The sequence below is a fragment of the Nelumbo lutea genome, chromosome 4 (genome assembly GCF_056320005.1).
Source record: "Nelumbo lutea isolate HS-2025 chromosome 4, American lotus-T2T, whole genome shotgun sequence".
In the NCBI taxonomy this organism is placed as follows: domain Eukaryota; kingdom Viridiplantae; phylum Streptophyta; class Magnoliopsida; order Proteales; family Nelumbonaceae; genus Nelumbo; species Nelumbo lutea.
In genome coordinates, this window is record NC_142687.1 from 75,479,600 (window position 1) to 75,496,998 (window position 17,399).

Below are 17,399 nucleotides of genomic sequence, written 5' to 3' on the forward strand. Positions count from 1 at the left end.
TGTTTTTTTGTTGATGTGACCATTTCGAAGAAAAACGAAAAAACCATGTTGTAGAACACCCCCAAATCTAGTTTTAGTTTCCCGACTCAAAAGAAATGTCGGTAAAATGGCTTTCAAATCTTACTTAGCTTCCTAAATCAAATTAAAAAGATCAACTTAAATGCTTCAAGATTAACTACTTGACCCCATATTGAGCATGAGACGATTTATAATTGTAACAAAATTGCAAGCATAAAATGTTGCTGACATTTTTTTTTCCTGTTTTGGTAGAATAAGGAGGAATTACACAAGACTTGGGAGGGGGAGTATCTCTGCCCAAAGAATCACTCCAACTAATTACAACTATGGAAGAAGAAAGATTAGAACTACAAAAAGGAGGAGAATCGTGAGAGAATAGAGCTTCTTGAGCTGCCTAGTCCACTTCCAAATTAGCTTCATAGAAGACATGATGATATGTCACCATATGCTTCAAGTGCTCACAAGATCTCCAACACTCCTAAATAATAGTCTTCAATCTCTATGATACTTCAAATTTCTTCCTGAAGTAACAGACATGCTTGGTTTGTTGAGGTTTCTCTTTAAGTATTTTGCTAAGTAGAGCATTTAAATGGCATGCCCATGAGCTTACCTTTACCCATCAATTGGTTTGAAGCCATTTTTTAATATAATTACTTCAACTAAAATGTTGCTTGAAAGTTGTACTAAAAGAACATTAATAAGAGTGTTGGAATTTAGAAAAGAAGAATAAGGTAGGATAATTGATAAAGCACCCACAAACCAAAAATCCTGAATTGGTCAATGATTTCAGACCCACAAAGTCTTTGTAATGTGATTTACAAGATTATATCCAGAATCATAGTTAATAGAATTAAACGATTCCTTGATGATATAATCTCCCCATTCCAAAGTGCGTTTGTTCCAAATCGATTGAGGAGTGTCATCAGTTGTGCTCTAGCTTAAATTCAGAAATCACCTTTCGTCATGCATATCGGATGACCAAGTTACTTCGATTTGTTTAATTATTTGGGTCTTTAAACTTTATTTGTTTCTGTGATGTTTGTTGATGTGCTACCCCGTCTTGTGTAGCACCACCTTCTAATCTACCAAAAAACAAGCACCCACAAGGCCACAAATTCTGTAATAAAATTACCCTTTCTCATTAAGAAAGAACGGAGGGGTGCATGGGAATTGACCTTTGAGGTTATGAAGCCTGTACCTTGACTTTAAACAAAAGTAGAACTTCCAAGTGGTGCAATAAATCCTTCATCTCAATTGGATGGATGGAGGTGTCAATTGGACTGGATTTGGTTCAACCCGATCCAGTCCAATATGAATTCACTTACAAATGGACTAGATTCAATCCAGTCTAAATCCAATACAAACTAATTAAATCCATTCCAATCCATTAAAATGTAAATCGATTGGATCGGGTTGGATCCAATCCAAACTGAATGAAATATCAAAAATTATATAAAAGAAATAAGACATATAAAAATTTACAAAAAATATATTAAAATGAAGAAATTATGAAAATTATAAAAATACCCTTTGGCATTGAAAAAGTACTTTTGTAAAAGTGCTTTCATAAAAATGTTTTTATAATTTATAAAAGTACTTTTATAAAAGTGTAATTTGTAAAAGTACTTTTATAAAAAATACTTTCACAAAGGTGCTTTTACAATTTGTAAAAGTGCTTTAGTAAAAGTACTTTCGTAGAAGTGCTTTTGTAAAAGTACTTTCGTATAAGTGCTTTTATAGAAGTACTTTTACAAAAGTAGGTTCGTAGAAGTGCTTTTATATAGGTGCTTTCGTAGCAATGCTTTTGTAAAAATGCTTTCATAAAAGTACTTTCATAGAAGTGCTTTTATAAAAGTACTTTTGTAGAAGTGCTTTTATAAAAGTACTTTCATAAAAGTGCTTTTGTAAAAGTGCTTTATAAAAGCACTTCCATAAAAGTGTTTTTCTAAAAGTACTTTGGTAAATGTTCTTTTGTAAAAGTGATTTCATAGAAGTTCCTTCGTGTAAAAGTACTTTTATAAAAGTATTTTCGTAAAAGTACTTTTGTGAAGTATTTTTATAAAATTTCTTTCATAAAAGTGCTTTTATAAAAGTCATGTAAAAGTACTTTATAAAAGTACTTTTCATAAAATCACTTTTATAAAAGTGCTTTTGTAAAAGTGGTTTCATAAAAGTGATTTTTTGTCGGCTTCAGTTTTGATCAGTTTCAAATTGGGCAAGGGTTCGGATTATTGGAAATTTGGTTTAGGTCCAATTCAAACCAATAAGAATATGAACCAATTTATTTTGGATTGGCCCAATCCGATAATTATAGTGGACCCTCCAAATCCAATTTGATAAGGTTTGGATGGGATCGGATCCAATCCAAAACTGGTCAATTGGCACCCTTAGGTATTGACTTTAGAATCTAGGCTTTACCCATAATACCTTTATTGATATTACCAACTTAGCAAGATGGCATTGTCATCGTCATCTCCACTAATAATATTACTGCCATTTCGGTCATGCATTCTTCATTGTTTAACCTATGATGATGAAAATGCCATCTTGCTCTTCAAAGAGCACTGCTCACATCAATTTCACATGTCTCAACTGTATATTGAAAACATTGTGTCGTTATTGATAGGGTGATATTCTCAATACACGGTGGGATGTGCAATGAGGTTGGTGTGAGATGTGTTCTACAAGGAAACAAATCTGAATTCTTTTTCCTATTTATGCCTAGTCCAATTTTGAAAACATTGGTCAAAACTAGATTTTTCCAACACTATGAGGGATGACATGGCAAAGATAGATAGCATGGACAAAAAAGGCTCCATAATCTATACTACTTTAAAAAGCACCAATGGCCTCAAGAATATTTCTGAAATTTTCTAAGGACAAAATGTACCCCTCTATATTTAAATTTATTGATAAAAAATGAGGGCAACTAAGGTAATTGATTCTTGATATTAAATGTGTTTAAAATAGGTAATTTTAAGATATTCAATGAATTCAATTCTCTCTTAACTTGCATTCATGTTCATTGAATCATATATTTAAGTCATTTTTGTTTCTTCTCATCATTAAATTTTATTAATTAAATCCATACCTAATAAATTATAATTTCAATAACATAAAAGCTTATACTTTTAAAGTCTACCTAAGAAAAATAGTGTCTTCATCTATGTGATGGTAAGAAATTAAATCATTTTGGGTCAAATGGGTTAATCCATGTTGCCACGATTAAATAATAAAATGAAAAAATAGATAAAATGAAAAAAATAGAAATTAAAAATATTGAGAACATTTTTAGCATACATATTAAACAATAACAAATATGATAAATAAGAAATGTTTTATTAATGATGGAAACAGAATATAAATTTAAAACCAATTAGAAATAAAAATATGTTCATATTCTACTCATTAAATCCTATCTTTAAGATATATTTTTCTCATCATTAGATTCTTGTAATTAAATCCACAATATTAATTTTAGTAGTATAAAAATAAATTTTGGAAACAAAACCATTTTCTTCCCTCCCGGTGGTGAGCAAGCAATTTGACCATTTGGGGTCAAATGTATTAATAAATAATGCCATAATTAAATAATAAAAAGTTAAAATAAATAACTATGAAATGTAAGAAGTATTTTTATTAATGATGAAAATGGAATACTAAATTTAAAATCTACCTATAAATGAAATGATGTCATAGTCAAATAATAAACTTTTTAATAATAGAAAATACAAAGAATCACAAAAAAAAAATATAAAGAAGTTTTAGACACATATCTAATGTTATATATTTATAAAAAATTAAATATTGGGTACATCTCTAATATTATGCATTCATTATATTGAACAAAAATAAGTTTTATACATAAGAAATAATTTTATCAATGATGGAAATGTAATACAAAATTTAATGTCAACCTAGAAATCAAACTATTTTTGTTTATAGATGGTGGGTTAGTGTATTGAGTCAAATGATACCACAAATAAACAAAAATTAAGTGTAATAAGTAAAAAATATTTTATATAATGTAAATGAAATATATATATATATATATATATATATATAATTTAAAGGAAAAATTATAGTCAAAGTCGGTTGTACATTTAAAAATAGGTTGCAGGTTGGTCCAGAAACCAACAAAACTCTAACAACCGACCGGCTCTGCATCTCCAATCATGGTTTTCAAAATCGGACCGGACCAGATGGTTAGACTAGAAAAACCAGGAACCAGCCAGACCAATTCCAATTCACCAAAATCAGAGTTTTGCCAAAAAATGTTGATTTGGTCAACAAACCAATGACTTGGGCAGTTGAATCGATCAAACAGTTCAACGTTTTGACTTTTTTTATTTTTTGTTAGAATGGGTCGTCCATTCGATTTGAAAGATCAGACCGTTTGACTCAGGAATCGAACCTCTGACCAATTCGTTGTTCGAGTCAGTTTTAAAAACCTTGTTTCAAATTGTAAACCCCCCCCCCCCCCCCGCCATGTCATTGGAGGCTTATGTGGTTGTTGCCAACATGGGACTTTTAGTCCATGTTAGATACAACAAAAGGCCTATACGAAAAATAGGTTTTCAGTTTCTCTCCCACTCCATCTGTCTCTTGATCTCCCTCCCTTCTCTCTCACTCTCACAGTCATCTCTCGATCTCTTGCTCCCTCTGTCTCTCCCACTCTTTCAGCTTTGGCCTGTAACCAAATGAAAGCCTCTTTCTCTCTTTCCCTCTCTATCATTCTCCCTCAATCTCTCATTTTCTTCTCCCTCACTCTCCCTCTCGATCAATATCTCCTCTCTCAATCTTTATCATTCTCCAATTGGTGTAAATTTCATAGTCAGTAGTTTCTTGTGAATTTTTATCAAATTGGTATAATGATTTTTGAACCATACCAAGTTGGTCTCATGTTCTTTATACAATTTGATTAATACCATATAAGTGTGTAAGAAAATAAAAAAGAACGAGAAAAGGAGCGGGAGAGAAACTGAGGAGAACGATAGAAATTAAGGAAGAAAGAGAGATCTACTAAGAAAGAGAATGAGAGAAATTGAGGGAGAATTGTAGAGAGAGAATGTAAGAAATTGATATAGAGAACGTAAATACAGAAACAAAAAACCATTTTATTTATTTTCAAATCACACAGTCGTCATTGAGCATATAAAGATGACTGTGAGAGTGACAGTGAGTGTGTGTGTGTGTGTGTGTGTGTGTGTGTGAGAGAGAGAGAGAGAGAGAGAGAGAGAGAGAGAAACTAAAAACTATTTTTTTTCTAATAGGAAAATTTTGGTATAAGCTTTTTGTTGTGTCCAATATGGATTAAGAGTCCCATATTGGCAACAACCACACAAGCCTCTGGTAACATGCCGAGGGTTTTTATAATTTGAAATGCAAAGCCGATTGTCAGAGTTTTGTTGGTTTATGGACCAACTTGTAGCCTAATTTTAAATGTATAGCTGGCTCTTACTATATTTTGCCCTAATTTAAAACTAATCCAAAAGCAAAACTATTTTCTTATCTAGATAGTGGGCCAATGATACAGTCTTTCAAAGAAACCCATGATGTCACAATTGAATAATAAATATTTAAAAAATGATAGATCACAAAAAATGAAAATGTACAGAATTTTGTCGAAAACATTTGAGGACATTTCTGATGTTATATAATCATCATATTAAATAAAATAATTGTTAAAATAAAATTTATTTTATTTATGATAAAAATGTAATACAAAATTTTGTAATAATAATAATAATAATAATAATAATAATAATAATAATAATAATAATAATAATAATAATAATAATAATAATAATAATAATAATATATTATTTTCTACAAGTACTTAAGTTTATTTTTAATCATATTGTTACTTTTGTTAATTTTCAATTTCTACCTTAATTATGATATATCTAAAATTCAAATAATTAATATAAAAAAAAAATCATGTGCAACACATGTGCTCAATTACTAGTATTTTTAAAAAGCCGCAATGAATTTCATTAAGAGGGTTCATGCAAAAGATAAGGGGTATCCACATAGGCTCTGTTTGGCACCAATGCATTTTACAAGTATTCAATTTTGCAAACATGTCAATATGTCATATCAGGAAATAAAAATGAAAAGCACATTTGGCATACCAAATTTTGAAAAGTATTACTATGATGATTATGTATTGTGTTTCACTGGAATCCGGATTCCTCCTCATGGAATGCCCATCATACCTAACCCATGGCACGTTGCGGCCATACATTGGAAATATCTGACTTATATTCCCAATATACAAGGGAACATATTTTGAGGTGAGCGTGAAGAGGAAATTCGATTGATAGACCTTTATTCAATTACCAATGTGATCATGTTAAACATTGAACATTCAAATTTTAAAAAGCTGACACTTTTAATGAAAAATGTCAGACCTTGTTATAAAGAGAATATTCTGTAAATAAAGCAAAAACACCTTAAACACCCAATCAACATATACCACCACCAAATCAGTTTTTAGGGGCAGAATTCCTTATTCTTGATGAAATGGATTAACGCTTGTGAAAACTCAGTGGTCCCAAACAACCTCTTAGTAGTCCAACTATATATTGGTGACAGAACAGATGGACGTTATCCGTTCTTTGAGGCAGATTGACCACATGGTTTAACTGGTGGATTGAACAGCTGAATGGGTAATGAATTTGGTGAAGATGTGGTGACAAGGGAATAGACTGCCCCTGCTGAAAGGGGTTTAATCAATACCTTTTCTTTTTTGGCATGGACTCACCCCGACTCTCACACTTATGTTCACACGGTCGAGGGTTTTATGGTGGTCATGCATTTCTTTGTCATAACCTTATGTTTGTATGATATGATACATGTTTGCTATATACATAAATAAATTTAGTATATAAATAATTCAGCCCTACATATTATCTATCTATCTATCTATATATATATATATATATATATATATATTAATGGGTCGGGTTGGATCCAACGGACCTAATGGATCTAATTTGATTGGATTGGTTTTAGTTCCTGATACATTGTTCCATTTTTTATCTGTTTAAAATCAGTTCCACCTAATCCCGAATCCACTCAAACCCGACCCTATATATGTTAAATAAATTAATATTACGTATAATATTTTTAGTAAGTTTATTATAAATGGGTTTATCGGGTCAGACCCGATTGTCTCAAGAACTGATCAGTTTGATTCTGGTTCTAAAATTACAGGCCTTGTCGGGTCTAATTCAGTAACGGGTCCTTAATAGTTCTTGTCAGGCTTTTTCTGGTTCTTTATGACTCCGACCCGTTGAGAGTCTTATACATATATATATATATTTAATAGGAAAAATCCGGGTAATTGATTATCAAAAACCCCATGAGCTTTGATAAAAACCCACCTAATTGATTAAACATGCTGGTTTGATGGGTTACAAGTTTGTTTTTTTTTTTTGGTATCATATATTTTCGACATATTATAAACATATTTACGAATAAAATATGTCAAAATTTTTACTTTCAGCAGGAAATTTTTAATTGTTGATTCCAAATTAAATAGTCTTGTGCACATTATCTAATATAAATAAATTTAAATAGTAGGGCATTGAGAGATGAAGTGTGAATTAATAGTGGTGGGATGGTCCCCTTCTCCTTGATCCGTGAGAGGTCTTAATCTGACATCAGATACGGGACAAGTGATAAGCTGAACATGAAGCTGTCGTTGTTGGGATAAAGACTCAGCAGACGGGGCCATGGGCGCTGTAGTTCTCATACTCTTTTCAGTATTCAACAATTCATTACCATTACCACTCGCTACCTGCTTTCCAACATTAAATTACATATATATAGTACCGACTTGTCCCTTTAACAAAATTAAGGGTCGTCCCTTTTGATTCGCGGGAATAAGGGTCTGGAATTGGAATTAGAGTGGTTCAACTATATTGGTTGGGTGGAATGAAAATTACATTCATATTCCTGAAGAAATGGTCATTCCCTCCCTTTAGAAAAGGAAATCCTATTTTAGCTTATTTTGATTTCGGTTCCTGTTTGAACCAAATAGACTATAATAGACCATTTTAATTCTGATTTCAAAGACTTTTAAGGTCCATTTGGTTTATAGTTGGAATTGAAATCAGCTGGAATGTGATTTCATTAATTCTCAAGGGAGGGGGAGGGAGTGACCATTCCTTCAAATGGGGGAATGTTATTCCACCATGAATGGGACTGGGATTCCAATTCCATCCAAGCAAACAATTGGAATCGGAACCCCTATTTCTGCAAATCAAATGGACCCTTAATTCTGATTCCAATTCCAATTTCGATTTGGAATGCAAATTAAATGTGACCTTCAATAAAAAAGGTATGGAGAACAATCATGAGTTTTCATATTATCAGACCTTAATAAATAATAAAAATCAGTGCTCCCAATCCCATTCCCATGCACACACAGGAAGGAATGTAAGCGGATCGTATCGGATTTGAATCAAGGTATATCTTAATCTGATCTAATATTGTTAATTGAAGATCCGATTAGATCTTGGATCTGAAAAACCTGGATCTGAATTCAAATCCGATGAGGAAATTGGATTTTTGGGTATGATTCGATTTGATTTTCTGTTTAAAAAAATTAATAAACTGTTAAAAGAAAACAAAATATAACATTTAAATAAAGAAAAACAAAAACTACAAGTTTCTTTTTAATTATTTTCGTCGTATATATATATATATATATAAAATAAATAATATAACAAATTTACAAAAATACAATATAAATAATATATTTATAAATAAATAAATAACATATATATTAAATCGGATAAAGGGTGATCCAAATTCAATCCAATTTTTGATTGGATTCTATTATCCAATCCAAAGATCCAAAAAATGAGTATCCAAATCTGAAAATATAGTATCAAACTTTGGATACTATATTATCCAACCTCTGTAGCATGGGAAGCATTGTGATGCTATGGCTATGAGACAGTTCCTCGTAAAAACTTGAATTGAGTCACGCATTCTTTCCTTCTTTCTTTCCAAAAAAAATTTGAGGGATGATAACAGACATGATTTGAAAGAATACAGAATGATGATAGAGCCAAAACCATGGGAATTCGCACTGTTTCAATGGATTTCATGTTCCGTCACGGACAAATCCTAATCACACTCACGTAAAACTGTGGGCCGGTTAGGAAGCAGCTAAGCCGGCCCGGGGGGTGTCTCTATTTCAAGGATCATGGTGATGGTGGAATAATGAAATGAATCCTTTGCAACTAAATTTATTTTTAATCTACCTCTGGGTATCTGGATGTGGATCTGGATCTAGTTATTAAACAACAGACCGTTCAGTAGTGATTTGATGATACATACGCGTAGAAATCATTGGTTTTGTTTCTATTTATATATAATAATATATTTTAGCGCCTGGATTTTCACAATAACATGAGAGGACCGGAATATACAAATAAAACAAAAACATGAGAGGAAGTGCCTTAGTTTATTTATTATATCCGGTTATATAATGCCGGAATAACTTAGATTGATCAATCTGAGCTCCATGTGAATACATAGAAATTCTTTGTTAGTCAGCCTTTCTTTCTTACAATATTCATTTCACTCTATCAAGTTTTGTAGTGATAAATGTTAAAAAGGCATATTTCTACCTTGGAATTTGTGTTTACATGACTTAGTTTCCTCCATGGTTGAATAATTGGCAAATTTATGGGAATGTGAATATGAGTAAAGGGCTTTTGGCTTCAGGCAATTTGTCACACTACACATGTGGATGGCTCTATCCTTATTTTAATTATCCAAATAAGCAACTTTGAATTGTCTTTTGGCTTTTGGCTTTTGGCTTCAGGCAATTGCCTTTTTGGCGTTTGAATAAGGAGAAGGTGGTGGTGTTGATTCTTCTACCACATTTAATTATCCAAATAAGCAATTTTGAGTTGTCTTTTCAAATATTAGATTTGACCATGTAAATGAGAAACTTGCTACAGCAGCTAGAGACCTTACGACTGCATTTGACATGGATTTTTATTCTTTTTGCTGTTAAAATGCCCCTATAAACATGAGAAAACGAGATAAGTCCGTAAATTGAATACAATCTGTTATTGTATTCAATTTATGTTTTACAAGCTTATAAAAGCTTCTAATGGCAAGACTTTATTATGTTGCATCTTTTTAGGGAGTCTTAAATTTGTGGAAGTTGAGCTGGTATGATAGGTTTCCAAACTCCAAAGAGCTTATTCTATATACCCTATATATTTTCCTTCTATGAACATATTGTCGGTGTAGTAGAGGGTGCTATGAATTCACTAATTCAGGGTTGTTGTGTTATTGTTTCAGAGATTACATATTTCTAGTTGGTAGAAACTACGGTTTTTAGCATACACAAGTGTTTCGACTGCTGCTACAGTAATCCAAACCAGCAAGAGGAAGAAGAAGAAGAGAAGAAGAATAAGGAAAATAAAGGGACTGTCGAATCTGATGGGTTAACCATATCAGTCGATCCCTTAATAGTAATTAGTCTCTAATTACTTGTACAAAGACTAAACTACCCTTACTTAAGTATGGGGCAGAGTGTCTCTAATAAAACTGCCACATAAGCATACAACTTAATAAAGACAAGTTGACTAAACTACCCTTATTTGGCTCACTCTAACACTTCCCCTCAAGCTGGAGAATATATGCCAGATAATGCCAGCTTGTTACATAGATAATTCACTTTCCCTGAGTTTAGAGCTTTTGTAAACAAATATGCCCACTGATCACCCGAGCCCACATGTTCTACGCTTATCTCTCCAGCAAGAACCTTCTCCCTCACAAAGTGGCAATCAATCTCTATGTGCTTCATTCTCTCATGAAAAATAGGGTTGGATGAGATATGGAGTGCAGCTTGATTATCACAGTACAATTTCATAGGTTTATCCATGTGGAACCCGACTTCTTGTAGGAGATTCTTCAACCACACTAATTCGCAGCTATTGTGTGCCATGGCCCTATACTTGGCTTCAACACTGCTTCTAGCCACAACCGTCTTCTTTTTACTCTTCCACGTCACAAGATTTCCTCCAAGAAATGTGCAATAGCTTGTAGTAGATCTTCTGTCATACATTGAGCCTGTCCAATCTGCATCTATGTATCCAATTACTTCAAGTTTTCCTCCTGGTTTATATATTAGTCCACGGCCCGGAGCTCCCTTCAGATATCTTACAATTCTAAGAACTGCATCCCAGTGAGGTATACGAGGGTTCTGCATGAATTGGCTCACCACACTGACTGCAAAGGAGATGTCTGGTCTCGTGATAGTCAGATAGTTCAGCTTCCCCACTAGTCGTCTATACCTTCCAGGATCTTCAAATACTTCCCCTGTATCACTGTTCAACTTAACATTTGGTTCCATAGTGGTTTCAACCGGTTTTGCACCTAACAGTCTTATTTCTTCCAGTAGATCAAGAATATATTTTCTTTGGCACAGATTTACACCTTGTTTTGACCTGACAACTTCTATGCCCAAGAAATATTTCAATGTCCCAAGGTCTTTTGTTTGAAAATGATTTTGCATAAATACCTTTAGTTTGTCAATCCCCAATTTGTCACTGCCAGTAATGACAATATCATCCACATAGACCACTAATAAAATCTTTCCAGCTTCTGAGTCATAGCTGAATACCGAGTGATCAACCTGGCATTGCTTCATTCCAAAACTTTTCACCACTTCACTAAACTTCCCGAACCAAGCACGCAATGATTGTTTCAACCCATAAATTGCCTTTTTCAATTTGCGCACCTTACCATCCTCCCCCTGAGCAACAAATCCAGGTGGTTGCTCCATATATACCTCTTCCACAAGGTCACCATGAAGGAAGGCATTCTTTATGTCAAGCTGAAATAGAGGCCAATCATACATAATTGCTAGGGAAATTAACACACGAACAGAGCCAATCTTAGCTACCGAAGAGAATGTCTCCATGTAGTCCACTACATACAACTGTGAGTAACCTTTAGCAATGAGTCTGGCCTTCAGACACTCCACACTACTATCAGGCAAGTATTTAACAGTATACACCCATTTACAACCCACAACATGCTTACTAGGTGGGAGAGTAGTGTGCTCCCACGTTTGAGTATGTTGAAGAGCAGAGAGTTCCTCCTCCATTGCCTGCCGCCACCCAGGTGAACTAAGAGCTTCTTGGACATTGTTAAGTATGGAAATAGATGACAAAAGTGAAATAAATTGACGATGTGAGGCGGAAAGGCAAGATAATGAAACAAAATTAGAAATGGGATGGAGAGTGGAACTGCGCTTACCTTTCCGTAAGGCAATGGGTAGGTCAAGTTCTGAGGGTTCAACAACAGGAGCCATGACAGGATCTGCAAATAAGGTAGAAGCAGGAGGAGGGGCCGATGTCATTCGACGTGTATACACTTGCCAGATCAGTGGTCGTTCAGTAGTGATTTGCACTAGATGAGGTGATGAGTCTACTCCAACAGGAACATCTGGAACTGGATCACTGACAGGAAGAGGAAGAGGAAGTAAGGGTGGAGACGAATGTGCTTCAGGTCCTAAGAAGAAGGGAACAGACTCAAAAAATGTGACATTAGGATAGACATAGCACTTCCGAGTAATGGGATTATAACACTTGTACCCTTTTTGAGTCCAAGAGTAGCCAAGAAATACACATTTAATGGAGCGTGCATCTAGCTTGTCTATTCCAAGACTCAGATTGTGAACAAAGCACACACAGCCAAAGACACGAGGAATTAATGGAAATGGAGATAAAGTGGTGAACAAGATAGAGAAAGGGGACCGACCATTAAGAATGAAGGAGGGCATCCGATTAATGAGAAATATGCAGTGAGTACAACATCACTCTAAAAACGTTTAAGAACACTCATATGATGAAGAATAGATCGAACAATTTTGAAGAGCTGACGGTTCTTTCGTTCAACCACCCCATTTTGTTGAGGAGTGGATGCACATGAGGTTTGATGAATAATGCCATGCTGCTCTAAATACTGTTGAAATGAAGTAAGAAAGTATTCACAACCATTATCTGAATGAAGAACTTTGATTGGAACACCAAATTGTGTACGTATTTCAGCATGGAATTTTTGAAAAATGGAGAATAATTCACTTATTTCTTTCATTAAGTAAATCCATGTCATCCTTGAACAATCATCAATAAAAGAGACAAAATACTTGTACTTATTATAAGACTCTATTTTGATCGGGCCCCAAACATCTAAATGAACCAAAGAAAAAATACTCAATATACGACTTTCAACTCTAGGACTGAAGGAAACACGATGATGTTTCCCAAACTAACATGAGTCACACTATAAAACTGACAAATGACTCAAAGATGGAACTATTATGTTGAGTGCCTTGAGATAAGGATGTCCTAGTCGACAATGCCACTATTGAGGAATAAGTAAAGTCTGAAGAGAAATTGATGATCTACTACCGTCAAGATAATACAATCTACCGGCTTCATGCCCCCCACCAATCTTCTTCCCCGTCTTGAGATCCTGAAAAACACAAGAGGAAGGAAAGAAGGTAACAGAAGAGTTAAGAGTCTTGGTTAATTTACTAACAAGCATAAGATTGAAGGAAAACTTATGTACATATAGAAAATATGATAAAGAAAGAGAAGCCATGTCAATAGTACCAACATCACAGATGGGAGATGAAGAACCATTGGCAAGTGTAACGGTTTGTAATGTGGAAGTTTCAGAAAGAGAAGAGAACACACCTGGAGTCCCGGTTATGTTATTAGAGGCTCTGGAGTCAATAATCCAGGGAGAGGTTTTAGATGACATGTAAGCAATACCTGAGTGGGCCAGAGTAGCAGTGGTATGCTGTGAAGTGGTTTGAAGGAACCGTTCACACTCATCACGCGGTACACTTACCATCTCCCTCCCAGAAGCAGATGTAGATGTGGAGGGAGTTTGGTCTACCGGTTTACTATCACTGTTATCAACCTCACCAACTACAGCATGATTAGCCCATTTAGAAGGAGGGCCATGTAGATCATAACAGAAATTCACTGAGTGTCCTTCCTTGCCACAATGGGTACATTTCCTTGCAGAGTTACTCTTTCCTTTGCCACGACCTCCACTTGAATCATGACCACCACCCCGGCCAAACATGGAATTACCACGGCCTCCTCGGGAGGCATGTCCTCCTCCTCTTGTACCACGTCCACCTCCTCTGTCTGTCACAAGTGTTGATCTATCAGACTGTGTGGGATTCTCTGTCTGTCCCAAAGAAATCCTACGAAGCCGTGCAAATACTTCCTCAAGTGTAGGAAGAGTAGAGCTCCCTAATATTTGGGCTCTAACTGGTTCATACTCCGATTTCAACCTCACTAAGAATCTTGTAACATCTAGTTGTAAATCAAAGTATTCCTGATAAAGTTGATATACCCTTGTAGTATTATCTTGTTCAGAATACAGCTTCTTAGCATGTTCCCATATATAATTAGTCGTATCTAGTAACATGAAGTTGGCACTAATTTTTGGTTCCATACTATTCCATAACCAAATCATGATTTGAGCATCCTCTTATTCCCAATTATCAAACCCTGGAGAGTCAACTGATTGTTTATCTTCTTTTACATGCTTCACTTTCCTCTTTGCCTTGAGGAAAACTTCCACTGATTTGGCCCATGGAACATAGTTCACACTATTCAGTTTAATTGAGGTCATCTGTACATCTAGATAGTTAGAGGGAACTACCATACTAGGTTTCTGATCATTATACACATCTCCCATTGCTGCCATGATACTCTTTCATCGTTGCTTCTAACCTGAATTCCTAGCTACCAACTGGGTGTTGTTATTAGGAGTTTGATGTTCCAGCACCTATAGCAGTCCCTAAGCACAATAATAGGTACACAAGCCTTATTCTTGTTCACACCACTACTGATTTCACAACACCATGAACCACATAAACATCAATTCAACACTTACTAATCACATGCAAGCCCTCTTACAACCACTCAACAAAGATTGTGCATCACAAGCACCACCACATAGTCATATCTGTTACACCTGGTACACCACCACAAAGAACTCAGCTAGGTCATTGCATTACACTTTGCACAATTCGGCCACTTACAACAGCCCTTACACCATTCAGCCACTTACAGCAGCCCTTACACCATTCAGCTACTGTAAGCACAATCCGTTCTTGGGATTTTCTCCAAGAACTAGGGCAACAATAAACCTAGTTCTCTAGGTTCTGATTAGTACTCGTAGGTTCTTGAAGGTTTTCTACCCAGAAATACCAGCAGCACAAGGAGAAGAAATAACCAACATTCTTTTGAGAGTTCCAATCAACCATTCACTGTTGAAGTCATTTTCTTAATGAAGAAGGTTATGCACAGCAGAGAGAGACGAGTTGAGATGTTTCAGACCTAGGATGAACCGGTTTTCTCCATTGACAGCCCAGAAACGAAGAAAGAGAGGTCACGAACACTGCTGAGATGTTCACGAACTGAAGTAGGTCAGGAACCTTGCTCTGATACCATGTTTCGATTGCTGCTACAGTACCCCAAACCAGCAAGAGGAAGAAGAAGAAGAAGAAGAAGAAGAAGAGAAGAAGAAGGAAAATAAAGGGACTGTTGAATCTGATGGATTAACTCTATCAGTCGACCCCTTAATAGTAATTAGTCTCTAATTACTTGTACAAAGACTAAACTACCATTACTTAAGTGTGGGGCAGAGTGTCTCTAATAAAACTACCACATAAGCATACAACTTAATAAAGACAAGTTGACTAAACTACCCTTATTCGACTCACTCTAACAACAAGAAAATAAAAAGATAATGTTTGTATTTTCTTCAAGAGATTTTAAATTCTTGAGGGGAGAAAAATATAATGGCTCAATTGGTAAGGCCTTGGTTGCTTGTAATGGAGATTTGTGATCAAATCCTATCGTCACTAGGGTTGGGTGGGGTGACATATATCTAATATTTGAATATTTAATCAGATTTGAATTCAAATATTAATTTTCAATATCTGTCATATATAGAATTAAATTAGGATATATAATTTTATAATCCATTCGTTTATACCCCTATTTCCAAGAAAAAATTGAAGTGATTTGTTTTGGTTGTTGTGACACAGGGGTTGTATTATTTGTATATGTGGGTTAGATTGGAAGGTTGTACAATCCAAGCTTTTGTAGCAGTAGTAGGGTGACGTAGCAACTAGAGTCTACCTATATATATCAAATATATAGGAAGGTGTCTGCAATTAGCCATGTGGCCGTGGTCCTTGTCGAGGTCAGACTAATAGCGATACATACCCCACCACTTGTCTGTTTTTCTTATACGGGAAAGAAAAAGCAGAGAGACGTAATATGTCATACGACTCATACCCATCCTTTGCTTTGTTGCTACACAATTCTCTGTCTAACTTGTACCTTAGCTTAAGATAATACTGAAACCGTGGCTTCTGCCATGGGCGATGGGCCACATTGTGAGCCTTAAAATCAGCTTAATACGAGGTGGACAAGCTCAAATGCTGACCAGCTGGGTCTACCTATTGTCATTACAATTTACTTACTCTTAGGCTGTGTTTTGTTTGAAGGGAAAGGCTTTTTTAAAAGGTAAGGAGACCTAATACAAACCAAATACACCCTTGTATAAGTCTTTCTTTCTTTCCCTATCTTTTCCTTCAAACCAAACACAGTCTTATATCTACTTATCTTATCTGTCATCTCATTTCTTTCAAGATTTAACAATAATGGACCCACCATGCATGCCCATATAGCTGAAGTGGTTGAACAGTCCTGCCTGGACTGAATGGCTTATTGCCTACTCTTTTAGCCAATAAGTTATCAAGGCGGTTGTGAATTATTCAATGGCAGAAACTAAAAAGTAAGAACTGAAGTTGAAATGATTAGTATACACTCAAATGTTTATTCTTTAGTTATCTTATCCACAGAATTAAAGAAGATAAAAGTAGTAATTCATTCAATCCAACAATTTCAGCTGTTATAAACATCTTGTTTTTGTTTTGAAAAAAAAAACAAATTCATACACTTTAGCAAAGACCACCTCATCACCCTAGAAAGAAAGTAATAATCAAAATGCATGGAGATCACTCACTAGGGTTGTTATAAAGCTGCCCCTGGTAGTTTTCTTCAGGTGGTTATATCTTCTGTATTATATCTGGTTAAGAAGAAAAGAAGATAAAATAATAAAAAATAAAAAAGAACTTTGGAAAAATATGGACAGGCCCAATGTAGATTTCTGAATTCCGCTGCAGATTTATAACCATTCAAAATGTTAAAAATCTCTGGTCTATACACTAATATCTGCCCGTGAATTGGCATCAATATCGAGCTGATATCCACCCCAACTGTACTTTGGGCCTAAAGATT